We start from the raw sequence: 12,004 nt of genomic DNA on the forward strand, positions 1-12,004 counted from the left end.
AGAGCTGACAAATTATCTGATGTAATATAAACAAAAAGAAGAAATTGTGTTCGTGTTTCTGAGCAGTTTGTGTTTGTTCTCTGTTGATCTTGATCTCAGTGACTCTGCCTGAAGACACAAACTGAACCAACTAAAATGTTTTTATAATTTCAGATGTTTCTCATTTAAGATGTTTAGATCTCTGTGGCTGCCTCTGTCTTTGTCTCTTTCATGAGTCCGACCTGCAGCTGGTTTTAAGCTGATAAACAACAACATATATTCAGAAGAATTCATGCAAAGAAAAAAGACAAAAGTACTCAAAAAATATCTTCAAACCAGTTTCTCCATCATTTTGTAGATGAGAGATTTAACTACCGCAGATGAAGCTCAAACTGTAAAGTCAAAGGTCTGACAGACAGTCTAATGAGTTCAGTTGTGTGGCGATGCTGCGATGTAGGACAGAAGACATCCTGTCTGTCCACTGACCACAGAGCTCAGTGACTTCCTGTGTGCAGAGACAGAGACCTGGGTCAGTCATGGTCCAGGTGCACATGGTCTGCAGGGTACCCTCCCTCTGATTAATACACCACCATGGCTCTGTCAATCAAATATGCTGATTAAATATAATGTCAGGGTTTCTGCCACAGAGCTAACACATGGCAGACACCCCCTCCCTGACACCCCCTCCCCACCATCACGTCTCATACTGAATAGGCCTCTGGGGACCAGCTCCATTAAACCCCATTATCTGTAGAGGGAGAGGATGAGGAGGCATTGATCCGTCACAGTGAGCACAGTTACTAATCTACTAATCTACTGAAAACCAGGGAGTCAGAACAACTCATTCATGCTCCTTAAAAACCTGCTCACCTGCCTCAGCCAATCAGCACCTGAGCCACAACTCAACTGACAGTTCACTGCCTCTCTGATCACCTTTAATTTCAAACTTTAGTTTCCCTCCTACAACTGTAAAGATCAGGGTGAAGGAGAAAAACATCTCTGTGCACAGCTGCTTAACCAGCACTTACTGATGCATCTACAGAAGATCTGTAAACTGTGGCCTCCACTGTCTCCACATGCAGCTGCTTAAATGGTTAAATTTCTTTCTATTTTTTCATGTCTGTGTAATATTCAGATTGAAAGGTGTCAGTTTTCTGTGATGTTGCTGGTATGATGTCACTATGACATCAACAGATGTTTTCCCCGTCTGTTTGTGCTGAACTGCCAACGTCACATGTGAAAAGCAGGCGAGATGTTAAATCTCTAGAACATGGTGTGGCCTCTCATGGTGTGTTGCAGTGTGTTCACTCTAACCTGTTAACATGAAATGAAAACCATGACATTCTGCATCCACACACACACACACACACACACACACATATATATAGGAGTATAGAGTTTAAGAGGTCAATGTGACTTGTCAGTGGTTAAGGGGACACACCTTCCCCAACATCCAGTAAACTTAAAAGTCATGTCAAACATCTCCACTTGAATAGCAGAAGACAATCCTCACTTCAAAATCATCATTTCACATTCAGAACATACATATATAAAATGTGTGACATTTCACAGGCTTATGGGATCACGACCAAATTGTGGTACATGGGGCCTATTGAGTTTACTAGGTCTGTTTACATACAACACACAAACCTAGCAGCTTAGGTGTATTTATGAGGTCTCTTCACATCCTGGCTGGCCAAATGTAATATGAGGCTCTGATGAGGTCATGCCAAGAGTGTTTCCAAGATAAGATCGCCATTATTAGTCCCACAGTGGGGAAATTCACAGTGTTACAGCAGCAAAGTGGCAGTGTAGAGAACAGGAAAGCTGCAAGGAACTGCAATAACAAATATTTAGGAAAGACAAATAATAACAATATAATAATATACAAAGTATATAGATACAAAAAATTACATATTTACAACAGTAGCAGCGTTTGTGGGATATTGCACAGATGCATGAGGTTAGTGGGAATGGCATTTTCCACACAGAAGCTGATGTAGTCCGTTATACAGTGTGCCAGGCTGTCAATGTCTTCCCCGTGGTCATCACAAAGTACGTCCCACACAGTTGAACCAAAGCAGTCCTTTAAGGCCTCTTCAGCCTCATCAGACCATCTCCTCACTGTGCGGGTGACTGCTGGCTGCCTGTGCACAAGAGGTTCATACACAGGGAGGAGGTGCACCAGGTTGTGATCTGATCTCCCCAGGGGAGGGAGAGGTGATGAGCTGTATGCCTCCTTAGTGTTGGCAGTAAGTCCAGTGTTTTATTGTCTCTGGTGGGGCATGTGACATACTGGGTGGATGTGGGTGGAGTGGAGTCCAGAGTGGCATGGTTAAAGTCCCAGAGATAAGGAAGTGGGCATGAGGGTGCTGTGTCTGTAGCCTGCGGGTAGAGTGGAGGACATCGCACCGCGGGGGGGGGGGGGGGGGGGGGGGGGGGGTAGAATGGCCTCATGCTAACAGCTCGCAGCTCAACGTCTCCACTGCAGAGTTGCTCTTTGACAGTGATGTGCCCAGGTTACACCATCTATCCTTCACGAACACAGCCAGAAAATACAATTAAAAGTAGAAGAAAAGGGAAAAAAGCTCAACAATGAGCAGGAGCTGCCATTAACGCCAAGTATCCTACATGTTTAATTAGGACGTCAGTCACCATCGTTAGCCTACACACTGGCAGTATTAAACGAATCAAAGCAATATTAGCAATCAACATCAGATAATTGTATACATTAACAGATTAAGTGTTCCTGTAGGCTAGTGGTGACAAAACACTAAAAAATGTACAGCCCATAACAGCACTAGAGCCCACACTTTCTGGGAAAATATCTCACCAAACTCCCTTCAAGACTGATCGCTTTTATACAAGCTTGTTGAACCGTACATTGACAGTGTTAGTATTTTACTCTAGAAAGTTTATTATAATTGCAGTGACAACCACGTTTCAAAATTGACTTGGGGCCTGTACTACAAAGCAAGTTCAACATATCCAGGCTTTCTTTGTGTGAACTGGCTCAACAAACCTGAACCTCACAATCAGAGATAACTGGTATCCCGACAGAGGTTATCAACTATGTTTGTTAATCCAGGGTGTCTGCTTCAGGCTCTGTGTGCGTTCACATAAAAGGGGCTGGAGGGCTATGAGGAACATAAAGACACAATCACAGCAAAAGCAACGCTGTTGCTGCCAATAAAGCCAAAGAGGAAAGCTGGCAGAAAATTACTGATCGTGTAAATTCGTAAGTTAATATATTTATTTTACCACTCAATAGGCTTTGTCCTATTATGAAACATAAATGGAAATTACTTTAGTATTTGGATGAATCAAAGTGAAATTAATTTCACAGATTGAATATTGTCTGTGATACCAATATATAATACCAATAGACTGATCTATCTTCCTTTTTGTTAAAATTATGTTTTTCATTAGTTTTTAGTTTTTTATTGGTTGTTGAATTTGAAATACCAGTTTGATATATTTAACCATCCCATACGTAACCCTAACCCATTGCACCACTACAAATATACAATGTGACATATCAAAACAATGGTAAACCACAGCTTTGCAAACTGTTTGCACAACTGTAACTGCACAGCTCTGTTTGGTGGCATTACCAACGTATGGCTCGAGCAGATCACAAATATAACGTATTCCCTCAGCTGAGAATCTGTAATGTTCATAGAGAATATCATCAGTGAATGCCAACAGATCACTATGGTCACAGAAGACTCTCTCCCCCTGAAGAGATCCTGGCACAGTTCAGACATTAAGGTCCACAGGGTTCTCCAAGAAAGGTGATGCCATTGCTGAAGGGGATGGTTAGTGGAAGAGCAGCACTTTTTGTGGCCGATTTAAGCCAAAACTCAGAACATAACCTCCTCTGGACTGGGTTAAGTTTGCAGCATCTGTTACCATGGTGATCTAGCCAGGTTAAAAGAGAGCCACCTTGGTGAATCTGAAAAATCTTTAAGCTCAACATACCTCGCTAGACAGTAAGACACTAATCTCGCTTTTTAGCACACCCCTCTGGTGTGGTCTCTCTCTGGTGTCGTCTCTCCGTGCTTACTGAACTGGCAGCCCTGCCCGACCATGGAGAGTCAACCAATAGTAGGCTATATACTGGCCACATAGCATACAACATACAATGGAGGATTAATTAGTGGTAGAAATAAATCTGACCAAAAAACTGACCAGATAATTTTGATTGTAGACAGAGGTCTGCCACCCCTGTGTCTTATTCTGTGTTACACTCAGGACAGTTTTGATACAAGGCACAAGATACAGCAGCCTTCACCTCAAGCTCCTTGCACAGCTTCCTTCCTTGATTGTATTCGCCTTACAATAGTCTGTCTGAGGTCTTCTGCTGTACGGCTCTCAGTTGTGTTTTCATGTATTCACTAAGAGGAGAAATGTATTGGTAACAGTGGCTGTCATAAAGACAGTAGGTTTAATTAACAGTTCATATGTTGTTATAAATGATTGAGTGACTAGATTAAAGAAGCCCAGAAGCGCAAAAAAAAAAAACAAACCCAAAAAAACATTACAACTATATTTACAGAAGTTCGTTGGCTGGCTACAAGTAAAGTGCCTTCTCTGGATACACAAATGCAGTAAATCTGTTTGACAGTATTAGCAACAAGGAAACTGGTATTGAAAAATTCTGTTCTTTCAAATCTGGACATCATACCCTAAGTACCAATGAAAATCCAACTTGACCAAACCTTTGTGTCCAGAGATATGTCTGTCAGCTTCTGTGGATGATGTTCCCTCAAGTGTGTCCATGTCTTTGTCTGAAAAGTATTGAACAGGAGAGCATAGTTGATGCGTTTTATTTCAAGACAGTTAGTATGTAAACCCAAGCCCTATAAATGAACTTGTAAAAAGTATCGACGACAGTAAACTTTGGGTGACCCAAAACTTTCTGTAATTTAACAATGACTGAAATCCTCCTAGAGGACAGAGAGGGAGCTCAATTCTGAGCGGATCTTACTGTCTCTGAAAGCCTGTGGGCAGGTTAGAGACCTTGGTGTTATTTTGGATTCAAAACTCAACTTCACAAGCCACATTACAAGTGGAACTGATTTTAAAATACTGCTCACAGTTTGGAAAACTCACTTCTCCAGACGTCTCTGACCTGCTCACTGCATATAAACCCTCCAGAACTGGTGGTGGTTGTGTCTGTCTGTGTCTCTGCTTCTTTCTCTGTCTATCTGTCTGTCTCTCTGTCCGTGTCTCTCTCTGTCTGCCTGTGTCTCTGTGTCTGTCTTGTCGGTCTGTTTGTCTGTTTCTGGCTGTTTGTCTTTTGAACTTGATCATCACTGATTCAAACAGTGTTAAAACTGGACAGAGCATACAACTTTGAGTAATGGAGACAGCAGTTCGCTGACTAAATGCTAAGTGTTGTAAAAATAACAGCAATGGATCCACATCTCGTAGTAGTCTGAGGTAAGTGAATGCTAGCTCAGTAGACGGCCTCATAGATATGTAGACCCATCTTTTCACATAACCCAATATTTCAAGTCATGCCAAGCTGAGATGTTGCACACTGTAGTTTAGTGAAAGCTATACTGGATCCTCATACACTTAATCACAGCCCGCTAAACCATGACTTAGCACAAACAAACACACAAGGATTATATTAGCATGTCCTCCATCTTCATAACAGAATCTGACTTCAGGCTATGTTCAAGCTCTTCATGTGTGCCAAGCTAAGGTGCTAGTATACTGACAAACCTCTTCAGGAGGAGCAGAAGGACATAGGACCTGTGCCTGGACTGGAGCTGGAGCTGAGGGCCGATGGACAGAAGGACAGGGAGAAACAGAGAGAGGGCCATCAAAAGAAAGAGACAGAAGTAGTTACGTCATTGTAGAGTGTTTGCTTCAGAAATACAGCAGTTACTCTATTTCAATTCAATAACAATAACTACAGGCAGATACAGGAGATAACAAGCAGTTTATGGACAGGAAAGAAAGCAAAATGTAATTAAATATGCATAATATTATTCATTTTCTTCACAGGCGTGAATGGGTCTGCTGAAGTTGAGATAAATAAATCTCTTACTACACAGCAGACAGGCATTTGCATACACAACCTTCTCTTTAATATAGGCATGCTCAATTCTACAAGGTAGACTGCAATGTTGTCCTGAACTGGTGAAAAGTCAAAATAATCACAGACAGAAACACCAGCATTAGTTTAAGTTGAAACAAAGAAAAAACATTCATGCAATTTGGAGGTTCAGGCAAATAAGCATAATCAACATTTCTTCAACAAAGTGACATTCAGCAACTGAATTTTGACAAACCTGTTTCCTCCAAGGCCAGTCACTTCCTCCATAGTCATACATTATCTCCTCTCCTGGATTAACGTCTCTCAGTGCAAAGAGAATGAGGTGTGGCTTGCCCTCGACTGCAGGTTTCCTCACTTTGCAGTTTGGATAGCAGTGTTCATCATGACAAGTCCTCCATAGCTGCCATCTTCTTGAGCTGCATCAACACTTCATAAATATATCATTGATTACATTCCTTAAAATTACATAATTGCTTGTATTTACATCATTCTTTGAAAAGAGAACTTCAGGTAAGATCATAATATTTCTTTTGAGACACAGCCCTCTATAATAAAATGATCTCCATGAACATATTGCGATTGGAAATAACTCCACTAATCTGTGCAACACTACATCAGTGATCTAGCAGCAGCTAATGTTGTTTGAGACAAGAAAAAAATAAATAAAGAATTTGTTAAATTCAATCTAAGCCGTACCACCATGTTCCCTCTCTCCAGGGCAAATCATACATGAAGACAGCACATGCCCTGTCATATCTCCACCTCCTCTTTTGTGCCTCTTCACAATGTATTAGTTCCCCTCTATACTCCACCACAAAGTCACACTTCTGGAAACTGGCCCTGGCAAATACTCCTCGACCTAGAGCGAACATACAGACACCAATACAGACCTTAGACCTTTTCACTTCTATTTCTTTTGATATCCCTTGAAAGCTACAAGCAGGAGCTATACCTTTCATAACACATCAATACCCATATGTCAGGATACCATTAATGAAGTTTCACACCACAATGACATATGTACAAACTGATTTCAATTATTGAGAATACCCCAAACGTAAATGACAATAATTTGCTAACTTTTAGTTTGTGCATCCATCTGGTCCACTGCATTGGGCAAAGGATTCAGCCTGCATTGGAGGACCTTTCTTTAGGTCCGCCAATGCAATGACAATTGTCCAGATTATTGGACACTGGAGAACAAAACATGCTGCCATATTCTATGCTTTCCTTTGTACTAATAAAAGGTATAGCTACAAAACATTAAAAACAAAGTAACGTGAAAACGGAAACACCATACCTTTACAAGCAATTATGTACTTCACCTCCAGCTGTGCTGTCTCGTCCACCCCTTGGAAGCATGTTCCCTGGCCTCCTGTACAGGAGGTTTCCTCCGCCTTGTTGTAGCCATCGAAAATCCTACAATCAAATACAGCTTTTATGTCACCAGCCTCAATAATATCACAATATTTTTAAGTCATATCACGACACATGGTATATATTACAGTGTTCTGGAATCTCCTCAAAGGCTTTTCATAAATGCTGAGAACTGCAACACGATTATAGCAAAGACGACTGATACTTTGAAAAAATACTAACTCAATGAGATTGTATTTTTTATAATCATCAGTAATGTGGATTTAATGACTGAAGTGAGGGGCAAACATAAGAACAGTGTCTGACAAGTATAGAAAATGATATAATTTCACTGTAATGCAGCCTTTCAGCCTTTATGATGCACAATATTTTGTATTTCTGCTTTCTACAGGGATAATTATGCAATTGTATTGTATAGCTTATCATTTAGTAACACCATCACTAACGTCAGGTGAAAATCACCTGAAGGCATGCCTCTTGAAAAAACCATAGATGGGAGGAGGGAAACAAACATACCATTAATGACATTGATGAGCAGCCTGCAGCTACCCAAGGACCCATGCAACTCAGACAGCAGCAACACAATGAAAATCACGTGACAAGAATCGTGTGGGTGAAAATCGCCCGACGTTAGTGTTCTAGGGTTAAACCCAAATTCACAGTCACTGGCTCTGAGCTGGTGCAGCTCCTGTCCAGCGTGTCCATCATGGCCACGGGCCTAGCTAGCGACTGTCAAAGGCTACCAACTTTTGAAACTTCCTACATGCAGCAAAGGCACTGACAACATTAATGTATTTTCACAGTCTTTGGACGCACCGACATCCCCCCGGATTTCCCACATAGTCTTTGAAGCTATATTGTCTGCAATTTGGTATCCTCCGCTAGCTATTTTTATCTTTATATCACCCATTTTAGCCAGCAGCTGGCCTGCATCTTTGTCAGAGGTTGTGGTAAAAAATAAAATCCAACCAGCCAATGAGGTTTAATGTTACTTAATTCACAAATGTAAATGTTAAAATAGAGCGCAATCTTTTTTTTTCCTGGTTTCTACAGGGGAAATTATATTATTGTTTTGTCTGTGTTATCATTCTCACCTACTGTCCAGAGTAATATGTTTGTTTTTACTCATTTAAATTATATATTTATTTCCCTGTTAACATTACACAACATTTAACGTTCTGCGGGACTCTGCATGAGCTTCAAATATATCTTTTATGTTAAAAAATAAATAAAATGTAAAGGACTTATGTTTTCATCTACTTCTTCTACTGTGACACCAGCAGTTCCTCACTGCTGGTCTTGTAATGTTGGTGTGTAAACATGAAAATTGGTTTCATATAGGCCATAGACCATATAGGCCTACACACACGCACAAACAAACACTATGCAGCTTTGCTCTCACCTCTTTATCAGACTGAGAGCTTGATTTTCCCCCAGTAGATACAGGTTTGTCCTGACAGATACGTACCAGACCGTCCCGACGTGTCCTGAGGCTGAATTATGGTGGTTTCTGTGACCCCACATGATTCAGTTTTCCACTTTTAGAAGGATTCAGCTGTTGGGTCAGTAGTGTTATAAAGAAATCCAGATACCAGTATTGTGTTTGCAAAGACGCACACTCTGCTGAGCACCTGACTTCAGCTGAGGCTCCATGGAGGACAGTGTCTCAGCTCCCACACGAACCTCACCTGCTGACAGCTTCACATCCTAAAGCTCTGGACTGACTGACAGAGTACAGACAGCCAATCATGTGTGACGGAGTGAAGAGGAGAGGGGAGAGAAGTCATCTGGTGCTGGATTGTTCTTTACTCTGTACAGGAAGACGTTCATTTGAACTCTGAGCAGTTTTAAAACGTCATCACAGCTGATAATGAACACGTGTCTGTCATCACAGGTCTGCTTCAGGTCTGTGTGTCTGTACCTGAACACGATGAGAAGAAGGGCTGGGTGGGGGGCAAGTTTGGAGGTGGGCTGTAGGCTGCAGAAGTTAGAAATAGAATTTTTTTACTGTGTGACAGCCTCTAAACTCAGTCAGTGTTCCAGGGCTTGTGTGCTTGTTAGATCTGTGGATCAATGAGGATAACACAGTATGGACAGCCAAAGAGGACAACATTTACACCTCCTAATAAAACATCATGAGGCATATCAAACAACAACAAACTGGTTGATCCAACATCCTGTTGGGAGATGGTTTAAAAGCACCAGTGAAACAGATGGGATGAGCCAGGTTCCATTCAGATGTAGAACAAAGTTCAACCTAATTTACAGAAAATCTGCACAAGAAAATGTGACGGTGTGTGGCGACTAAATCATTCTTAGACCCAGATACAGACGCGGGTCACAGGACAAGCGTTGCTCAGGGGTTTATTGAGATAAGTTGTAGAAAGGGGTGGAAGGGTGGAGAAGGCACGGGTGGAGGCAGGTTTGCGGCGAGATGAGACGAGACGATGTCATTAAAGAGGCTTCAGTCAAACCTTAAATGATGAAAAACAATGTATAAAACATCTGTGAATGTGAGGAAGGTCACTGTCTCCTCATCGCTCCACTCACATCTGATGTTCTGTCTGCTGTCATTTTATTTTACGCTCTGGAGACTTGAGTGGACGTTTAAGTCACATACTCAGTCCTCATGTACATCAACATTTATTCACTAAGTGAATAAGCGTCAAAAGTTTTTTGTGATGTTTGAAGATGCTCATAAAAATAAGTGGAAGGAAGTGAACCTGTGGTTGGTGGAGTTGGTGGTTGTATTTGACTTGACCTCCAAACAATCCTAAACATGTCTGTCTAGATCTTTGACTTATCTCACAGTGTTCGGCAAAGTGATTAAAAATTCATGGATCTGCATCTTTCACTGGATCAGCACCAAAATTTAAAGACCCACGCCTCGTCCCTCCTCCAGGCTCAGTGCAGATCGGTTCAGTACTGAAGCCTGCAGACGAACAGACAGATGTCGGTGAAAACAGCCTCCTTGGTGGAAGTAACCAGGGTTTGTATGTTGTAGAAACTGAGCTGTAAACACAGCAGGGGATGGTCAGAGTCATGGACGTTAATTAACACGCCCCCTCTGTCCTCCCATGAGGTTCAAACCAAACCCAAAGTGACAGCCGCTGTAAAGAAACGTACCATGTGACCTATTAATAAGATCACTTAAAGGCTCCCCCCAATTAATAAAAGATGTGTTTGTTTTAACCTCCACCCCCTGCTGCGCCCATTCTCCTCCAGCCCCTCCATCCTGCTCCAGCTCGACAGCCAGGACACGTCCATATTCCCAGCTGGGACTCACTGTTTGGGCTGAGTGTCTGCTCAGTGAGGCGCTGCCAGCCATGCAGCACGAAGGACGTCAAGAAGTGGAGGGAGTAGAGAGTGGGGCGTGGGGTGGGGGTGGGGGGTTGTTTTCAGACTCCTTTGTCCTTTACAGTTTGACATCACACAGACTGTGTAGACTGATGAGTAAATATGACAGTTTTATCCATCTGCAACACATGAAGCTGAGGAGTCTGAATACCTCCTGAGGCCTGGACAGTGTGAGTGGGACTGAGTCTAAATAAACTACCGTCTCATGCTAATGCTAAATGCTATCCAAAACTTCCATATTGTAGCTTTGAATGAAAAAAGTCATTAATCAATAATGCTAAAAAATGTTGTCGATGGCTGATTATTTTCCTTTGTAAAGGACTTGTTGATTGATTTACACTGAGATCATTTAGCACATGATTTTGTCCAAAGTGAAAAAGTGTTCCCACACTGTCTGATCATACAACATCAGTACTGTATACTGCACATCAATATGATACATCCTGTGCTATAAGTTTAACAGAGATGATATACTGTATGTCCAACACTGAAAATGGAGATGGATGTTTCTGAGCATTTTAATATTTGCGGTCTTTGTTATTATTGGTTTTCCATGTGATAAATTTATTTCCTGTAGATTTCTGCTGTGACAAACATTCACATCCTCACTTCTCAGATGTTTTCATAAAGTTTGTTCATGTTTTAAAGATGAAATTTTAACACCTGAATCCTCCAGTGTATAAATATCTCAAGTGTCAGTGAACACCACTGATTACATTGTACTCCATCTGAATTAAAGTATGGTAAAGCTTAATTATATATAACGTGTTTACTTATTTATTAGGCCCCAGGAAACAACTCTGGGGCCACTGCAGGTCCACAGAGGCCACTTTATGTCCCACAGAATCAGACCTGTTTAAGACTATGATCCAAAATAGTTTGTATTTACCTTTAATTACCTCAGACCTTTTAACGCTCATGAGGAGATAAATCTGAAACTCTGCTGAAGAAAACTGTTGATCGGCATCTCCTCACCTCACTAATCTGTATAAAAGGTCTGAACATGGATAGGGGGGGGGTCGTCTCAGATCCAGATCATTGTCTGTGTGGAAGGGAGAGTTGACCTGGTGTTACTGAGGCTGACGCTGCTGTGTCACACGTCTCACCTCTGATTCCTGACCGCCGGCGTCCTGTCTGACATCACACACAGGGACGTCAATGTGGCAGCTTTGTCTGGAGCAGTGTGAACAGGGAAAGGCGGCAGAATGAGGGGTTGTCTCA

The 12,004-nt window shown here is 41.8% G+C and overlaps 1 long non-coding RNA gene across 1 annotated transcript; it reads right to left on the minus strand.

The window, feature by feature from the left end:
* Positions 1 to 2,874: 2,874 nt before the first annotated feature.
* On the minus strand, positions 2,875 to 7,086 carry LOC139631210 (uncharacterized). Its single transcript, XR_011693326.1, has 3 exons — positions 6,285 to 7,086; positions 5,713 to 5,765; positions 2,875 to 4,769 (listed from the first exon to the last, which is right to left on the minus strand). It is a non-coding gene; the product is annotated as an uncharacterized lncRNA (long non-coding RNA).
* Positions 7,087 to 12,004: the final 4,918 nt, after the last annotated feature.

This window comes from Trachinotus anak, unplaced genomic scaffold (assembly GCF_046630095.1).
Source record: "Trachinotus anak isolate AG129_WGS33_773 ecotype Australia unplaced genomic scaffold, CSIRO_AGI_Tana_v1 ptg000013l, whole genome shotgun sequence".
In the NCBI taxonomy this organism is placed as follows: Eukaryota; Metazoa; Chordata; class Actinopteri; order Carangiformes; family Carangidae; genus Trachinotus; species Trachinotus anak.